This window comes from Podarcis bocagei, assembly GCF_964188305.1.
Source record: "Podarcis bocagei genome assembly, chromosome: 5".
In the NCBI taxonomy this organism is placed as follows: domain Eukaryota; kingdom Metazoa; phylum Chordata; class Lepidosauria; order Squamata; family Lacertidae; genus Podarcis; species Podarcis bocagei.
In genome coordinates this window covers 25184828-25204865 of record NC_138129.1, presented here as the reverse complement: position 1 = coordinate 25204865, position 20038 = coordinate 25184828, and the positions used below count along the sequence as shown (strand labels likewise).

Here is a 20038-nt window from a genome sequence, read left to right as displayed (position 1 = left end):
GAGACCAATGGTGGGCAAGAGATGCAGCTTTGCACACTTACATCCAGACATCTGAGGATGCTTCTAGTAAGTAAGGCAGTAGCATTTCCCTTGCATTGGTAATCAGTGCTTGCCAAACTGTTGTGCAGCAGTTCCACCATTCAGCTTAATTATCCCATAATCTACCAACTGAATATGTTGCCAGGGTGATCAAGTGATGAAGGGCTGAAATCTTAATTTTGTTTCAGGCCAAAAGCTAAATTGAAAAATAATGTTGACGAGTAAACTAAGGCCTGACATCACAACACAAGCTTGGACAAACACCTATATGGAGGTAGCTCCTTCCTTGTTCAAACGTTTTATCTGCTCTCAGAGAGCTAAGGGCTTCCAGTTTGACGAATCGAGAAATTACATCAGGAGAGAAGCAGGGGGAATAAGCAATCAAGTGGCAAGCCTAACTGAACTGCAATTTTTAGATTCCCCGTGCGGAACACAGTTCATAAAGTTATGAACCTTCAGTTCATAAAGAGCATCTCAGAACCTGAATTACAGGTTGAAATGGACAAAGTGGCTCAGAAGCAGATCAGGTTAAAAAACAAAACAAAAGATGCATTTACTCTAATAAGACATACCTCCTCTGCTATGTCACCATTACAGTCATTTAAAGGAGCCAGTGTATGTGACATAATTGCTGTGTGCAGGCAATTCCTCTCAGCTCTGCTAAGAACTCATGGTACCCTTAGCCTCCCTCAGCCTTCTCTCTGTGAAATGGGGGCAGTAATATCAGCATATCCTTGCTTTTTTAAGGATTACTGGAAAATATGGTGAGAACCTTAGCATTTAGCTGCTATGTTAGTAAGGTTAAAATCAGGGGGCTCACCCAAAACAAACAAATCACCCACTAAGAAGAAAGAAAGAAAGAAAGAAAGAAAGAAAGAAAGAAAGAAAGAAAGAAAGAAAGAAAGAGTTTGTATAATACTATCAAAATGTAAACACTGGAACTGCTGCCACTTTAATCTGTAAAACAGCCCCACGCAGTTTGCATCAGTATCAAGAATGGCTCTATTGTGCCCATCCTTCAATTGTGCTTTGTAGATGTTGCCTGGCTTTCAAAACGCTTGGATGGTTTATGGGCACAGAAAGACCAGTCGAGTGAATGATCACATTCATTTCCCAAACCAGGGCAGAACGGAGATTTGTTTATTTTTTTAATCTGGATCAAACTGTTGAGAGATGCGTTTTGTCCAATTGGGCCATGCAGCATAAATATTTAGGAGCTGCTCGCCTCTATTTGCTCTTGTTAAATCAATTCTTTGTAGAGGACAACATGAAAGTAGCAAATTTCAGTTTTCTTTCATGTGCATAGATCTCTCATTGCATCTCTCTATAGGACTACCCTTGAGGTTGGTTTGGAGGATGCAACTGGTGCAGTGGTCCAGCATCCTGTTCTCACAGGCCAATCAGATGCCTATGCAAGCAGGACCTGAGGGCTAGAGCACTCTTCCCTCCTGCGGTTTCTAAAAGGCAACTCTGATGCAACTTCTGGTTTAGAACAAGTACTGTTTTAATGCAGAGGCTCTCGGGAATTGTGGGTAGACCCAACGTTCTTTCCCTCCACCCAACTTTTATCTCAAAACTTCACCTCTGCTTCTATACCTTTTGCTATTGGCATTTGATTCAGTATTTCGCCCTTCCATCCTACAACCAGGTAGAGGGTTACAAAGCTTAGGTTAACAAACTCTCTGAACAAGTGCTCTGCATCTCTTATTGCTGCCTCCCACCCACCCTCCCTTAAAAAAATGTGCTGTGATACTTTTTTTTTTTGCTCACAATCAGTTTCAAGTTTCAGAACATTGAAGATAAGCAATAACAAAAATCCAGGTGACTCAGGTGGTGGCAGGCTTTTATAACACCGATCAAATGAGAGGACAATCTTGATAGCAGCATTAAAACTAATTCCTTCTGCGGAGGTGCACAAGAAGCTTAGTGAGTTCAGAAGAAAGAATTCTGGGCTAGAACTTCATAGCCAGCTTAAGATCTTTTAATTTGCAGACTCCATGCCAGAAATTTCACATGAGGCAACAGGGGCATTCATTGCCAGATCCTAGCATCCGCCACATTCATGGAAATTAGTCACATTTTAAATGCAAATTACAAATACCAATTATTAGTGGGCATTCATTAACTGCACACGCTTTGTATATATCACACCACAGAGGTTTGAACCAGAAGGTCTGGCACACCCAAGTTAGAAAAGTTTGAATGCTTTCTGCAAAGTGTTGAGATTGGGAATAACAAAAGAGCCCGTTCTTATTCTGAATGCATGCACAACTTATTTCTGATGTATTTCATGCTACGGATAGCTGAAATGACTATGGGGGGGGGGGGAGAGAACTGTCCCCTTAGAAAATATCAATTATTTCCCCCTCTTTTTCTTAAGAGCTTGGTTTCAAGGCAACTTCATTATAGCCAAACACTTTTTCAGTTTTCTGAATATGCTGGTTTGCCGCTCTGAGTTGTTCTGCTCACTGAACTGGCTCATTCTTTTAGCAGAACAAACTGTTCCATGTTGAAGCAGGATTTGGCACTGTGTTAACAAAAGAGTCCCCCCTCTACTTTTGACAGCATTCTGCCAAAGACCTAGTGCATTTCCAGTGCCAAGATACAAAAGGTCAGAAGGGGTCAAGCCAAACAACGGGTATACGCTACAGCATGTGTTGCAGACAGCAAAGTGAATTGAGAGGGGGAGCAACCGTACCCCATTTATTTCAGAATAGCTATTGAGGCAGAACAAGAAAAGTATCACCTGTAAGCCTTAAAGCATTTGCTGGTTTGTGGAAGATCAGCATGGCATAGAAAATATTATTTACTCCCAGTTTCAGCTATACATGCTTCTTTCTGGGGCTGAGATGTGTGGATCCCTCAAGCTGCGGAGATTTTAAGGAACCTGAGAGTTTTGAATGGGTTGGTTCTGTCCAGTGAGGCCAAATATTCTTTGCCGTTGCTCTCATCTCCCGCTTGGGATTTAATGAACTCTGGCAATGAGCTACTCTCCGTAAATCACAAGCAGTGATAAAACTGAATATCACCTTACGAGAAACAAAGTCAACTTTCAACATGTACAACAGTAAGTTCATTTACTCAAGTCCTGGGAATATGGGATGGTGCTCAGAGTAATGCGCCATTATTCAGAACATGCTGAACATCGGGAAGGAATAGCTTGGGTGCTTCAGTTATCAGCTTCTTGGTTTTTTAAAAACATAAAAACAGTGCATTAAATTAACTCTGTTTTTTCTAAGATACCAGTTGTTCTCCCATCCCCCTTAAGCTGGAAGAGAAAAGCAAAGGTGGGGTGTTGAGGAGCAGATATTGCATCAATGCGACACTAAGTCAGGTTTTATAAACTATAGTAAATATACAGCAACTGCATTCAGAGGAAAACCATGGAGACACATGCTTCCAATATCAGGGGAATAGAAGGGGCATGTGCTATACAGTCAGCATAGATGGACAAGCATTGCACAGATTTACATGTATATGCAAAAAAAAAAGAAGTACAGTGGTGCCCCGCAAGACGAAATTAATTCGTTCCACAAGTTTTGTCGTCTAGCGAATTTTTCGTCTTGCGAATCACAAAATCCCATAGGAATGCATTGAAAATCAATTAATGCGTTCCTATGGTCAAAAAAAGTCCAAACAAAGCCAAATTTGGTACAACAACAGTTTATTAACTGCTCTTTAAAGTCACACATACTGTAAAGAGCAGTTCAAAAATTGAAGGGAAAATAAATTAACTTTATAAACATGACAGAAAAACATTTAAAAATCAACAAAGTATACAGTACATTTTCTAAGACTCTGGGGGACCACTTGAAGAAGGCTCCTCTTCCACTCTTTGCTTCTTGCTGAAGAACCCCCTCCCCAACTGTTCCCCCAGCCACCCAGCACACAGAAATTCAAATCCAGAATTTTTTTAAAAAAAGAGCAGAGTGGACCAATGGTCACAGAAAATCATAAAAATGCAGAAAAAACACACAAGCTTCCAGATTCTTGCAAACCCCTCCCCAACACCAAGTCCTTGAATTCCAAACACCCCAACCCAAAATCCAAAACCCCCCAAAAAAGTTTTTAAAACTTAACTTACCAAATGGCTGCAAAAGAAGTTCTGGAAAAGCTTCAAAAATCACCAAAGTCTTTAAAAACCTCAAAAAAGGCTACTATGTACACTGCGTTCTATGAGTTGCTCCTCGAAGTCAAGTCGCAACTGTATTAACAGTGTTAAGAAAAAGGAAACAAACTTGCAAGACGTTTTCGTCTTGCGAAGCAAGCCCATAGGGAAATTCGTCTTGCGAGGCAAATCGAAAACGGAAAAACCTTTCGTCTAGCGAGTTTTTTGTCTTGCGAGGCATTCGTCTTGCGAGGTACCACTGTAGTATTTTTGGTTGGTGGAATAAACACACTTGAAGGAGGTTGTAAAGGCTGGTTCTGGAACTGGAAATAAATCTGATCTAATCTAAAGTGTGAAAAGGGTATTGTTTTAAGTGTCTTTGGGTGGTATGCAACTACCATATCCCATGATAACAATAATTTCTGCTTGTACAATGGGACTTCCCCGCTCTCCTCCCTCCATACCTTTTACCATTCTGCTCCAGAGGGTTGGGAAAACCCCTAGAACAGCTTTAGAGGTTGTACCAGGGGAAGAGGTCCACTGTGCAAGCAGAAATCCTTCCACTGACGTAAAGTTTGCATAGCACTGCACTGAATACAACCTTCTTTTGCTAGGTGATCTCATTCATTTGGCTTACCTTGCTCACTCAGTGTAAAATGAGAATACCTAATTTCTTATGAAGCATGGAAGGCATGCTCTCTGAAGAAGCTCCCTCTCCTAACAAGCAACTTGTCTACTGGAAAAAAGTACCGGTAGTTATTTGCTTATTGCATTTATATACCACCTTTCCTCCAAAGAGCTCAAGGTGCTGTACGTATATAGTTCTCCTCCTCTCCATTTTATCCTCACAACAACCCTGTGGGGAAGGTTAGACTGAGGGGAAGTGACAGGCCCAAAGTCACCCAGTGCATTTCATGGCTAACTGGGGATTGGCAGCTTTTGCCAGTAAATTTTGCTTCCCACAGCAGACATATCCTTGGAAGGGCTTAATGCTGAATGCAAACAACTGATATAAAACAAATGAAAGTGCAGGTGTGTAGCTGGAGGTCACCCAAGACTGTTTGCACCTGAAACGAGGATTTCTTTTCCCAGAAGAGAAACACACAACAAGACAGGAAGTGTCAGAAGGGAGTGTAGCAGAGATACAATATCAAGCCATACAGAATCCCAAAATGCATCTGTAAGATTTGGAGGCTGCTTAGGGAGGGAGTTAGCTAACCAAATAATGCCCAGGGAAAACCACCCCTGCCTGTTAGTACTGCCACCAGCCCTGAACCCCCAAATCTGAGTCAGGAAACACTCAGATCTGTTTGTGGACACCCTTTGGGATTCAGCCAGGCAAGAGACAATGATCCACTCCTTGCCTTCCAAGCCCCCAAGGTACTCAGTAGCAATGACCAAGCAAAGCAGGCAGGTGCCAGAGCTTACAGTAAGGAACCACACCAATAAAGACGAATGTGTTATTAAGAGACAGCAAAGACAACCCTTTTATAGTAAAGTTGTGGTTTAAGAAACGAAAGACCCTTCCGACATTTCAGGTACAGACCAAAACTGCTTGCCCCATCCTAACACCAACCATTAGAATCACAGGAGCACCAGCAAACTGCATCCAGACAAACATGGTTACATAGCAACACGATCCTTCATCTGAATGCGACCCCAGAACCAAGTCAATGGCCAGGTTTTTTATATACCAAAAGGCCTAGACACAGGAGGGTAGATTGCTAGATTTCCCTTTAGCCAATCAAGCCCTAGGGCCTATTTTCCCCAGCACTAGAGGGTATTACGTGCTGGAAGACAATGCAGCTGCAGCTACTAACTTGATTTTTGCACCACCACTATGACCTTGAGCAGTCTTTCAGCCGATGATTCACACAAGTGGTAGATTAAATGATAAACCGGAGCTTTCCTCTTGGAAATACTATAACCAGAATACCAAGTAAAAAGTCATTAAAATAAACCAAAGATAAAGGGGAGGAAATACAATATAAACACATTTGAAGCATTTAGTGGGCATGAAAAATCACACACACACACCCCAAAAGCAGCAGTCATGAACTGCAATTCTAAGCTTGTTTACTCAAAAGTGAATCCCACTGGACTCAATGTTGTTTATTCTCAGGTAAGTGCATAAAAACGGGACGCGGGTGGCGCTGTGGTCTAAACCACTGAGCCTAGAGTTTGCTGATCGGAAGGTCGGCAGTTTGAATCCCCACAACAGGGTGAAGAAGGGTGAGCTCCCGTTGCTCGGTCCCAGCTCCTGCCAACCTAGCAGTTTGAAAGCACATCAAAGTGCAAGTAGATAAATAGGTACCGCTCCGGCAGGAAGGTAAACGGTGTTTCCATGTGCTTCTCTGGTTTTGCCAGAAGCGGCTTAGTCATGCTGGCCACGTGACCCGGAAGCTGTACGCCGGCTCCCTCGGCCAATAAAGCGAGATGAGCGCCACAACCCCAGAGTCGGCCACGAATGGTCCTAATGTTCAGGGGTCGCTTTACCTTTACCTTTAAGTGCATAAAAACGGGACGCGGGTGGCGCTGTGGTCTAAACCACTGAGCCTAGAGCTTGCTGATCGGAAGGTCAGCAGTTCAAATCCCTGCAATGGGGTGAGCTCTCGTTGCTCGGTCCCAGCTCCTACCAACCTAGCAGTTCAAAAGTACATCAAAGTGGAAGTAGATAAATAGGTACCGCTCTGGCGGGAAGATAAATTGTATTTCTGTGCGCTTCTCTGGTTTCGCCAGAAGCGGCTTAGTCATGCTGGCCACATGACCCGGGAAAACTGTCTGCGGATAAATGTCGGCTCCCTCGGCCAGTAAAGCGAGATGAGCGCCGCAACCCCAGAGTGGTTCGCGACTGGACTTAACTGTCAGGGGTCCTTTACATTTACCTTTTACTAAGTGCATAAAACATCTTCCGAATTTTTTTTTAATAAAACCTTTAAATACTCCCAAAAAATGGGAGGTGGGGGGAGAGACAGAGCCTGTTCATACTTTCCCAGGAGGATAATTTCATAACTGGGGTTCCTCCAGTGCATCTTAAAAGGAGAAATTACCTTTGTACAGGAAAGGAACGGGACGCGGGTGGCGCTGTGGGTTAAACCACAGAGCCTAGGACTTGCCGATCAGAAGGTTGGCAGTTTGAATCCCCGTGACGGGAATATATTGGAATATAGCGACTATAAAAAAGGGGGGGAAACACATATAACAAGAACGCTGATATACTGCAATATTTGTGTGCATTTCACTTGTGTAATACAGTATATTTCACTGGTGCAGCAAAGGGGAGGACATCTCCTGTACTTTTTCCATCGAAGGAATGATGCTATCATCTGCAGGAGCTGTAATTGCCAGCATTGTGAGTTTGGCTGAGGGTGGGAAGGTTGGAATATAGAACATGCTGTGTTCACTCCTTTACTGGCAATAACCTTTGCTGTGCTGTTTTAAAAGGCATTTAACGGTCTGTTCTTTACATTAAATTTATGTTAGAAACTAACACAGTTATCCAACAGTCTGTTTTAAACAGTTCAAATGAGCCTCACTGGCATCTGAAATGGCAGCTTGTGCATGGCAGGACTTTAGTGTTCATGTTTTTTCCAGTTCTCCAGCAGTTGAGCAGGTGGGTCGCTTGATATATATAGCTCTGTCTGCAAGCTAGGGATGCAAGGAACTGTCAACTTTGGTTCACTCCCTTTCTCATTGTCCCTAGTTTAAATTTGCTTTGCCACATATCCACATCAGTTTGTAATTCTAAAAAAATCCTTAGAAAAATTCTTTAGCATTCTGAGTAAATTTCCCTAATGTACACATCTTTCTATTCAATATACACATTTTTGAAAGCCAATTTTACCCAATATAATGTACAGTTGAACCTCTACTTACCACCACCTCTTCTTATGGTCATCCTAAGTTGCGACCGCGGCAAACCCAGAAGTAACCGGTGGGTTTGCCACCGCTCGCGCATGCGCAGGAGCGGCGATCGCCATTCACGCATGTGCAGAAGTGACAATCGCCGTTTGGACATGCAAAGCGGGCAATCACCATTCGCACATGCGCAGAAGCGGGCAATCGCCGCCCACGCTTACGCACAACGGCGCCTCTCCCAGCGACCCGTTTCGACCTCTGGACGGACCTCCAGTACGGATTATGGTCACAAATAGAGGTTCCACTGTATTTTTCTATGTTATTTCCGCTAATTTTTATGCACATTTTTGTTAGAATTCCAGCTGTGTGATTGCAGTCATGGAATTGTTGTCTTTCACACGATGTTGTATGTTTTGACTCCACAGAGTGGGAGTTTGTGTTACTGTGTTACTGTGTTCTGTGAAGTGGGACTATTGTCCTTTGTTCATTCTCTTTGCTGTCTGATGCTAGAGAGAGAGGGAGCCATGTTGCAGTGTTCTGTGTGTATTTATATGTAAATAAAGTACATTAGCCAAAATGCTGAGTTGCTGAGGTCTGTCACGCGAACTGCGAAGACTCTGCGGATCCCTAAGTGTGCCGATGTCTGTTGGCATTGGTCGCTGTGATGTTCTGGCAGAAGAAAGGTTTTGAAGCTCCCAAACAATTGACCAGGAGGGAGGGAACATGCCAGTCGAGCATGTGTCTCTGCCAAGGTTCTACTCGAGAGTAGGATGAGCTCCTGACAATTTTTACCCTGGTTTGTGCATTTTAGTACACTTTTTTTTTAAGCTAGAGAACTACACTGCAAAATTCAGAAAAATGTGAATTTCAAAGGACGGCTGTATTTCAGTTCGCATATTGTTTCAGAAAGTGTGAACTGCATTTAAATGCAAACTGAAACAAATTTCTTTCACACTCCTAGACGAAGTCCAATGTGCTAAACACAACACTATCTCTCTCTTCCAGGAGTGCCAGCTTGGCCCCACGACCATGGGTGCCAAGGGCCGTGGGTGCCACGCAACATGGCCCTGGCACAAAAATTTGTGGGCACCCAGCCCCTTCATAGGGAATTTTGTTGATGCTCAGGCACCCAGGGAGTTGGCACCTATGCGCTCTTCTATGAACTGACACAACACTTAACCAAACCATGTTTGATTTTTGGATTTACAGCTCATGGTTCACCTGGAAGAGACAAATCATGAGCCCAGGTTTGGGCAACATACAAAGCCAAATCATGGCTGAGATCACAGCGCTGCAGCAGCAGAAGATCCAGGGAAGGAGTACAGTGGCTGTGATCGCCTCTCCAAGAACGCTTGATGCTTACATATTCGTGCTAAGTCTATGACTGTGAGCTGAGACTGGGCATTGTGCTACAGTGCTGCTGGGATGTGGGTGTGCATATACCGTGGCCTACATTTTTGAACTCTCCTTAGGGGCATGGCTATGGGGCTGGTGTCATCATGAGCTCATGCTCCAAAGTCTTTACCGCTGCATCACTGGCATACATGACCTTTACATTAAAAGGCTGCAATGACCCTATGTATGAGAGCGTACCTGAAAAAAGTCAATGTTTTCTTAATGCATCGCTTTGTATTTCCTTCTCTTTCCTTTTAGGCATTATAAGATATTTTGTCCAAACAGCTGCAATCCCGATTTAGCCCTGGAAGTAATAAAGAGACCGTGATTGCATTAGTAAATTTCTAGGCAACTTTTTAAGAACATGCGCTAAGTTCTGCCAATTTCAATGAAACTGAAATGAACCACCAAGACCCTCAGGATACAATATGTCTGAAAAATCAGGCACATCCCTGCAGCCCCTTGGAATATTCATAGGACACTTTGCGGCAGACAAATCTCTTTTTTATAGAAGTACGCAGTCTGGCCCTCCTGGTTGGGACTGCATCACTTCAGGATACTGGAGGTGGGAGTCGGTGGGAGAAGAAAGAATGCTTCAATAAAAAACACTAATCCCTGCATACGAGAGAGAGAGAGAGAGAGAGAGAGAGAGAGAGAGAGAGAGAGAGAGAGAAGCATCCTAGCCTAAGAATCAGAGTTTGTTTCATCCATTCTGAGGTTCTGGCCTCCTCTTCTTTCACCCACTACAGCCTCCAGGAATCCATCTTTTTATCATGGCATGACCAATAGTTATTTTCCTGTAACTATCCATTATAAGGGACGCGGGTGGCACTGTGGGTTAAACCACAGAGCCTAGGACTTGCCGATCAGAAGGTCGGCGGTTCGAATCCCCGTGACGGGGTGAGCTCCCATTGCTTGGTCCCTGCTCCTGCCAACCTAGCAGTTCGAAAGCATGTCAAAGTGCAAGTAGATAAATAGGTACCACTTCAACGGGAAGGTAAACGGCGTTTCCGTGCGCTGCTCTGGTTCGCCAGAAGCAGCTTAGTCATGCTGACCACATGACCCGGAAGCTGTACACTGGCTCCCTCAGCCAATAAAGAAAGATGAACACCACAACTCCAGAGTCGGTCACGACTGGACCTAATGGTCAGGGGTCCCTTTACCTTTACTTTTATCCATTATAAATTATATTGTTAGACCCACAGCAGTAAGCAATCCTGAATACAACAAACAATGGTTAAACAGGCCATATTCATAACCCACGTTGTAAACTGCAATCCCTAACACTAAGCCAATATACTTTGAAAGCAAAACTAAACTCAGTATAAGTCTTCTCCTGGTAGGGCTGGGAATGTCCCACTGGAAACCATAAAGATCTGCTGCCACTCAGTGTAGACAATTCTAAATTTGATGGGCCAACGGTTCTGACTTGGTACATGGCAGCTACCTATGTTCCTATGTAGGGGGAATGTGTGAACCTGACACTTCACTCGAGCCTCATGGAATCTCACCCATGTAGTGCTAAACTATGGTTTAGTATTATGTGCGAATGGAGGCTACTGGAGTTCCATTTTACCATGATGGCCAATTATCTTTCACAGATAATTCATTTGGGAGCATCCAGAAAAAATTAAAATGAATAAGCATTAATCACTCAGATACTGATCAGGAGCAGCACTGTGTCATCTGTGTGCTAAAGGTTCCAAATGCCACAATCAACTAGCCAGGAAATTGTTTAGAGAAGCAATCACAACCACCAAACCAACACCGTTACAACCAATGGCTATATATAGGTCTTCCGCTTGACTTTCCACTATAGGCTTCCTCTCTTCGAAGTGGCAAGTCAATTCTATCTGTTCAGAACTGGTAAATTGCTTAAAACAGTTTCCTTTAAAAGATTGAGACTAAACTCAAAGACAGATGTATAACCAAATGTAAAACTTGCACACACAAAAGAATGCACACAATACAGGGAAAGAAACCTTTAAGATAAACTCATTTCTTTTAAGAAAAATCCACAATATAATAAAATGAAAAGAAGAAAACAATCAGCTTTACTTCAAACTTCCCAAATTAATACACCTGCCAGAATATTGAGATTTTTGTCCATTCTAAAGGTTGAAGAAAGGGACTGGGAAAGATTGTTGTTTGAAAACCTGGCTATTTGCTGCCAGGAATGAGGAACCGGCAGTGGCAGTCAGTGTTGTGGGGAGGGGCTTCGCTCTTGGCAGCACTGTCACTGCAGCTTACCCGGACAGGGCTGGGCTGTGGTGGGGTGGCAGTCAGGTCAGGGCTGTGCAAATTCACGAGCAGGAGCATTGGCTTAGCTCTGTTGGTGCATCTTTGCAGCTCCAACCTCTTTATAACCCTGCCCTGCCCCAGCCCATGTCAGCTAACTCAATGATTTCCCCATACTGCACTAGTCAATCCTGGGAATATATGGCTCTCCAGATGTTCCTAGACTACAGTTCCCATCATCCCTAATTACTGGCCATGATGTCTGGGGCTGATGGGAGCTGGAGTCCAAGGGCACGGGGAAGTTTGCATAGGATTCTCATTCCCGAGGCAAACTGGTCTGCCTAGTTTATTATTGTTGTAGACTCAGTATAAGTCAACTTTATAGGAAGCCTCCCACCCAAGCACCAACCACACCCAGACTTACTTATTCTCAGCATCATGTCGCTTCTGTTCAAACAGCAACACATGATACTCATGCTTTGCCTCTTGTTGGGAAAACTGATGGGCTAAAGGACTGTGGCAGAGGTTTCAGGTACTTCTGGTGACTGAGCACAAACTGCAGTTGCCGTAATAAAACCTACATCTGCACAAATTTTAAAAGTTAAACCTCTTAATTGACAATGGACACCAGATGTCCTTGTAGGAAATGAGAGGTTCTCAGTTGTGTCACTAAAAGGTAGGGAGAAATTCAAAGAGGTTCACGTTCAAAGGCAATATGCAAACCAAAACAAAACCGTCCTTCTCTGAATTTTGCAACTCAGCTCACCACCGGAGTAATATGTTCAAAAATGCATCTGCTAGGGTAAATCATGCACAAAATGAACATTATTAGTGAAAACAACTTACAAAAATGCATTTTAATGAAAAGTGCTTGCAAAAACGTGCATATTGGGTAAAATTACATTTAAAATGTGCACGTTAGGCAAATTTTACAGACAAATGATCATGAGACCTCTTATAAATAAATAAATAAAGTCGAGAACTGAACTTAAGTTTCGAAAAATGACAAATAGTGAGAAACCGAAACAGACACATTTGCCCATCCCTAATAAGAACAGACATCCAAGCAACAGTTCCCCATGCTGCCAGCTATGTGCTATACTGTGTAACTGGAACACACATTGTGAGAAGCAGTAGGGGGTTGGAAAGGACTCAAGAAAGATGTCTTTCCCCAGGAGAGACCCTTGCACTAATCCTAAGAAATCAGGGCACACAGATTGTGTACTGTACTATATATACACTGTCCTAAAGGCCACATGGACCAACAAGAAACCCGTGTGGGCTAAATTGGCCTACAAACCAGGCCTAGAATCCAGGCATCAGATGTATCCAAAGAGTCCAATTAATTTCCCCAAATTACTGCTGTCTATATCTGTCTTCCGGATAGCGGTACACATAATGATTGCTCTGAGACACTGAAATTATACCAGTGTTTCCAACAGCAAACATGTGAAATGTGCGCATCGTACAACTTTATTCAAGTTTGAAGGAACACTGGCCCATTCAGTATTCCATGAAGTGTGAACATGGATGCTTAAAGACCCGAACATTCATATATTATGCCATGTGTTTGTTGCAGGAGGCAGTTTCAGTGTTAACACACAGCAGCACCCTTAGCGCGGGTTAATTCCCAGAAACATTTTGTATAGAATAATAACTACTCTTCTGCAAACAAATGCCAGCTCCCTCGGCCTGAAGCAAGATGAGCGTTGCACCCCATAGTCAAGTTTGACTGGACTCAACCATCCAGGGGTCCTTTACCTTTACCATTATTTCAATTGCTGCTTAGGTGCTGGTGTTATGATGCTACAAAAGTATTCCAATAATATCCATTTCAGAAACAGCTTACTAACTGGGAGGTGGGGAAGAGGGAGGCAGAATGAGGACAGAAACTAGTTAGCTAAAGGACACCTGGATGGTTAAGTCCAGTCAAATTCAACTGTAGGGAAGCTAGTTAATCAATATATTGTATAGTGGCCTGGAAGTACCAAGAATTATTCTTACAAAATTCTTGTGAAGCATTAAAGGAACAAAAAACGGAGTGGATTCTGATGGCCAAATGCCTCATGGTAAGCTGCTTACAAATATTACAGTGTGGGTCAAGATGCTAGCCGGTTAGCATGCACAACAAGCTTACAAAAGATATAAATGGGAATAAAAACCAAAGCTCTCTCACACTCAACCTTGGTTAAACCCAGCATAAGAATATTTGTAAAATATAATAAACCTATTTGTAAATATTTATAAATTGCCACCCTTCCAAAGTTGCCAGTAAAATGAAAGTATGGCAGCAGTTGTCTTCACTGAAGGGACAGAGGTCATAATGCAGTCTCAGATATTTTAGAGCAAGTTTATCTAAGCAGCTATCCCATGTCTCCACAAACAAGAGCAAAAATAAATAAATTAGTGTTTTTAAAAGCAGAGTGGATAGGAAAATGCATCTTACCACTTTTTCAGGAGTATGTTTCAACAGCTTACAAACTCACTCGGCCCTTTTTTTCTTTATTAGTCTTAATTTCTACCCTTGAAAGCCAAAATGCCCTTCTGCATTAAACCTCTGCAGCGAATGTACCGATGCCACTATTCCTGTGGTTTTCCCCCCACCTCAGCTCTGACTCTCACAATATTTAACCCACCTCCATACGCAGGATTCCAATACCTTTCGGTAACTATAACAGCAGAATGTGGTTTGTGACGTCACAGCAGACGCTACGAAGGCTCATTCAGGTTTCCCAGCCCACAGTCATTCTTCCATGTTTTGGTTAATCAGAAGGCACCCAAGCCCACATTTCTGTATTAGCTCGCAGATAAAGATGAGATATACTAGAAAGTCTGGCTCCCACAACAAGGCAGTAACTATTTGAAGCTTGCATCTTAAAGTTTCCAGGTAAAAAGAGTCTACAAAACATATATTCTTGTTATTGTTTATGGGGTTAAGATTTCAAACACACTTTGGAAAACGATCAGAGCTGAATGCCAAGTCCTTGACCTGCGAAGTTACCAAGAATTTGCCAGGAAAAATTTAATATGTAATGAGAGAACAAGTGGTGAAAAGTGCTGAGTGAGGGTGCTTTGCTTTGAAAAGCCGCACAAAAGTTCTGCTGGAGCATACTATGCCCTGGCCTTACATTCTTCTGGGCTCTGTTGGTTATAGCATGGTGCTGCTAAAGCCAAGGTTGCTGGTTCAATCGCCATATGGGACAGCTACCTATTCCTGCATTCCTGAACTAGATGATCCTCAGGGTCCCTTCCAACTCGACAATTCTGTGATCAGAGCAGGTCAACCATCTGCAACCAGAAGACATGGACAGAAACCATCATAACCAGGACAGTTGCATTTAAACTTCTCTTCAGTCCCTTGGAACAAATCTGTGATGGATTTCTAATGGGAGAAGAATACATGAAGGCACCCAACCTGTTATTTCAAATTGTGACTCCTCACAGACCACCATTCAACGTTAAGCACCACACCAAGAGGGAAACAAAAACCAATTTGCAATAACAAATATGTGGCATTCCAAAACTGCTATAATGTATTTAATTGCCTGAAGGCTCATGAGGCCACCATGAGGTTACCTAGGAGGAAGGCCCAGTGAACTCAATGGGACTAACTTCTGAGTAGACATGCCCGGATTGCACAGTTACTGCCTGTATTTTCAGCAACTTGACTAGCTTATAATAGCCACATAAAATGTTCTCCTGTAATTGTATATTGTGTGTCTTATGGCACTTACTTGAAATACCTTTTGAACTGGCTTCTTTACTTTGGTTCCGCCCAATTCATTTAGCATCTTCTGAATTAGTAGATTAAGTGATCATTGTTTGGATGTAACAATTTGGATTGTTGAATGACTCATTATATTGTGAAACTGTATTATTTTATTTAACCACACAAGTTTAAGTTTTTCAGTGGCAAATACAGTGGTACCTCGGGTTACATATGCTTCAGGTTATATACGCTTCAGGTTACAGACTCCGCTAACCCAGAATTATTACCTGGGGTTAAGAACTTAGCTTCAGGGTGAGAACAGAAATCGTGCTCCGGTGGTGCGGCAGCAGCAGGAGGCCCCATTAGCTAAAGTGGTGCTTCAAGTTAAGAACAGTTTCAGGTTAAATACGGACCTCCGGAACAAATTAAGTACTTAACCTGAGGTACCACAGTAGGTTAAATACAGCAAGTTTAAATTAAGTGCCAGAGCATTAAATAAAGAAAACTGAAATTCCAGATTATTTTTCTGGCACAATGGCTCAGTCCCATTATAGGTCTTTCTCAACGGATGAAGGTTACAACTGAGACACTGTGTGTACAGTTGCAAGGGAAGGATTTTTTTAAAAAAATATATCTAATTGATTGGTTAGAATGCCATACTGTAAAGACATGCCTTTAAAATCTAATTTGGCGAAGTAAAACTTAGTAGAAATTGCATTTGCAATTTTCAGAAAACAAGTTTTCCTTTGGATACTAGGCTTAGAAATGCAGTTTCTTAGCTTCAAAGGGAGGCAGATAAACAGCTGTGGAAAGGAAGGTCAATTCACATATACAGCAGCAAAGTACACCACATTCCTTTTGTCTCAGAATTAACATATCATTTGTTCTCATCAGTGGGAAATTCAATCACTTTGCCTTCTCCTTAAACTTTTGCTTGTGTGGCAGAAAACTTGACCTGCACTTGATCTTATAACTTCAGACTAAACTCTTTTGCCTGGCAAGGCAGAGGGCATTTCTTCCCTACTCAGAAGTTTACAGGCTAAAAACAAGAACTTTGGGAAGATGGGGAAATTTTTCATTTTAAAATAATAGCCACAAATGGCAATATTAAAATAAATTTAAAAATCAATAGCTTTTCTTGAAAATGCAAGAAGAAAGCTGTTGGAAATATTTTAGCTTAAATATGGAAAGTTTTGTTTTGAGGGCTATGGCTTAAATCTATCCAAATTTGTTTTCTAAAGAAATGGGTGTGGATGGGGAAAAAGGGGATAGTTATTTTTCTCCACAGCTTTAAAACATGCAGATGTTTCATTCCACAATCCTATCCCCTCTAGGGAATGCTCCAGAGAATTTGCACCCAATAGCATAATTTGAAAACTACTTTGTAATTTTCAACAATATAAAATTTTGCAACAAAATATTGTGCCAATAAAAACTGAGGGGGAGGACAGAAGAGGAAGATTCTGGACTGTGAAATAAGTTTGTGCTTAATCCAAGAGTGTGAAATAAGTTTGTGCTTAATCCAAGAGTAAAATTTCTGCTGAAAAGAGGATAATGAATTACATATTTGTATAAATGTGTACATGATTTGGGACCTGCCCTAGCACAAAGGGGGAAAAATGGTTTCCAGTAAGCTTCATTCCCAACCCCTCAAATAAACATTTAACTTCAGGGTCGCTTCCCATTAATAAACTCTGGTCCATGAAACCATTCTATATAGTCTAAAAGAAAATTCCATGAAAATTGTTCATGAATGATTCTTCACACCTGTGTGAATGATACATATTCAAAACTCAAGGAATACATCCTACTGGTCGCACTGTAGAGCCATAGGGACTTATTGGTACCTATGGTGGACCTGCCCTTGGACAGCTTTCTGGACTAAAGTTATGGGGGAAATTAGCAACTTTAGTAACATGGTCCACCCAGATCTGGCTGCATGTCTTCTCTATATTTAAAGGCAACAGATCCACAGTTATTTCACAAACCTGAGTTGCAGCTCATGGTTTGGTCTGGAGAGAGCTAAACCACAAACCCAGAATTGGATTAAGGCAGGCTTCCTCAACCTCGGCCCCCCCAGATGTTTTGAGACTACAATTCCCATCATCCCTGACCACTGGTCCTGCTAGCTAGGGATCATGGGAGTTGTAGGCCAAAAAAAGTCTGGAGGGCCAAGGTTGAGGAAGCCTGGATTAAAGCAACCCATAGTTTAGCTATGTGCGACAGCAGAACGACTGGGGAGGAGAAAAGCTGTCATGTTCTCCTCTCCAAGAGCCTGCATGTTTGCTAATTCATACTAAGCCATGGTTAGGCTTACCATTACATATGAAACAGGCCAAAATACTTGAAAAGGCAGGGTATTACATAAATATAACCAAAGGCAGTGATCCACATATGAGGAAACCTACATGCACAAATGAGCCCTGACCAAAGGTCTGCTTTTGTACAATAAATATGCTTATGTTTCCTAATTTGTTATATATAGACAGTAAGTCTCTTCAAGTGACAGCCCCTAGCCTAAAGTATTCACATCAGTAATCTGGCTCTAGGTCAGTTTAATTGACTCTCCATTAAAAAGAGGAGACACTTTATATTTTCTGGCTATGGACTCTACACACACACACACACACACACACACACACACACACAGCAAGGTCACCTTTATTTGATCTAGAAACCTAAGCAACTGCAGATAATTACAGGCTTCTTACCAAAGGTGTTTGGACTGCATGAAAGAGTTGCTGCAGAAAGTAAAGGAAACTTTGTAGGCAAGGCAGTTCACAACATGATCTCAAACAGCTGACTTATTTTGTTAATAAAAAATAGTCACCTTGTTTACTCCCCTCAGCTGATCTTGCTTGACCACTAATACGAAGGTGTTTTTAGCTTGCCTCCCCCTGGTTTCCCCCCTTATTTTAAAGAGCAATAGGCTTAGTCACCTATTGCTTTTAGGTGTTATTTGGCTGTGCGGACACACCAACCCCAGCTGCTACCTTTGGTGCATCTCATATTCCTGTCTTTCCTGGTTGTGCCCTTTGTAGCAACAACATTTGAGATGTGTCAAAGGGCTGTGAACCTGAGGCAAATGTTCATGTGGACATGACCTACCTTAATCTACATGAGGTTTCCTATGAACAAACCACACACTCCATTTGCTCATGTCTCCTTCACAGGTTCAAAGAGAATTTACTCCCCCCCCCCAAAAAAAGAAATACAGAAGTTTCTTCAAAGTTAATATATTACACCATAACTATACAGTCATACCTCATGTTACGTTTGCTTCATGTTACGTTTTTGCAGGTTGTGTCTCTCGGCAACCCGGAAGTACTGGAAAGGGTTACTTCCGGGTTTCGCCACTTGCACATGCGCAGAAGTGCTAAATAGCGCATGCGCAGAAGCGCCAAATTGCGTCATGCACCTGCACAGATACGGCGCTTCACGTCGACGGCTTTTCATGTTGCGAATGGGCCTCCGGAACAGATCCCATTCGCAACCAGAGATGCCACTGTACTTCATCAATTTATAATTTTAAAAGCCCAAATCAGCTTCCCATATACACATTTAAGACCGGTGTTCACTGTGCTGTTGTATGCTAGTTAAGTCTATATTTAGCTTGTCTTCTAAAAAAGAGAGAGTGCCCGCCATCGCTGACAGTCTTGAAGCAGCTCTGAGGTACAGGGCCCTTTGGAATGGGGTTCATCTGACATAATCAGTGACGGGGGGGGGGGGGACAAAGTGGCATTCAGCTCCCCCTCATAAGGTTACCAGGCAATAAGAGGTCCTCTTTCTTTCAAAGAAAAGATAAAGTATTTTACAGGGGGTGACTCTTGAGTATTCGTTCCCCAATATTTTTAAGAGGTTCAAAAGGACAGGTACGTGGAATCTGATTACAGTGGTGCCTCGCAAGACAAAATTAATCCGTTCTGCGAGTCTCTTCGTCTTGCGGTTTTTTCGTCTTGCGAAGCACGGCTATTAGCGGCTTTGCGGCTAAGCGGCTATTAATGGCTTAGCGGCTTTAAGAAAAAGGAAACAAACTCGCAAGACATTTCGTCTTGCGAAGCAAGCCCATAGGGAAATTCGTCTTGCGGAACGACTCAAAAAACAGAAAACTCTTTCGTCTTGCGCGTTTTTCGTCTTGCGAGGCATTCGTCTTGCGAGGTGCCACTGTATTAAACACAATTCTGTCTCGGGAATAAGTTGGTTTAGCTTGATGGTCCTCAGCAAATATCAAGCACAAGATAATAGCAAATGCAGGCAGTCACTCTCGGTCAAATGTCTAGCTTTATTTTAGAACCCAGAGAAACTTTCTGTTATTCACAGTCACGGAAGTTCCTATTCACCGGAAGAATAAGAAATCAAGATAACAACAACAACAACAACAACAACAACAACAATAATATATTATTTATACCCCGCCCACCCGGCTGGGTTTCCCCACCCACTCTGGGTGGCTTCCAACAAAATATTAAAATGCAATAGTCCTTCAGATATTAAAAGCTTCCCAAAACAGGGCTGCCTTCAGATGTCTTCTAAAAGTCTGGTAATTGTTTTTTCCTTTGACATCTGGTGGGAGGGCATTGCACAGGGCAGGCGCCACTACCAAGAAGGCCCTCTGCCTTCTTTTATAAACTTTTTATAAAAGAATGGAAATGGTTTATAGAATATTTACAGATAAATTGTAAACAGATAAG

At 42.4% G+C, this 20038-nt stretch overlaps 1 protein-coding gene across 2 annotated transcripts in view; it reads right to left on the bottom strand.

Moving 5' to 3' along the window:
- Positions 1–20038, bottom strand: part of ZHX3 (zinc fingers and homeoboxes 3) — a 45851-nt gene that overhangs the window by 12663 nt on the left and 13150 nt on the right. For both annotated transcript variants that reach the window (XM_081196099.1, XM_081196098.1), the window contains exon 2: positions 9599–9704. The gene's annotated coding sequence lies outside the window, so the exon portion shown is untranslated. The remainder of the gene's footprint in view (positions 1–9598; positions 9705–20038) is intronic.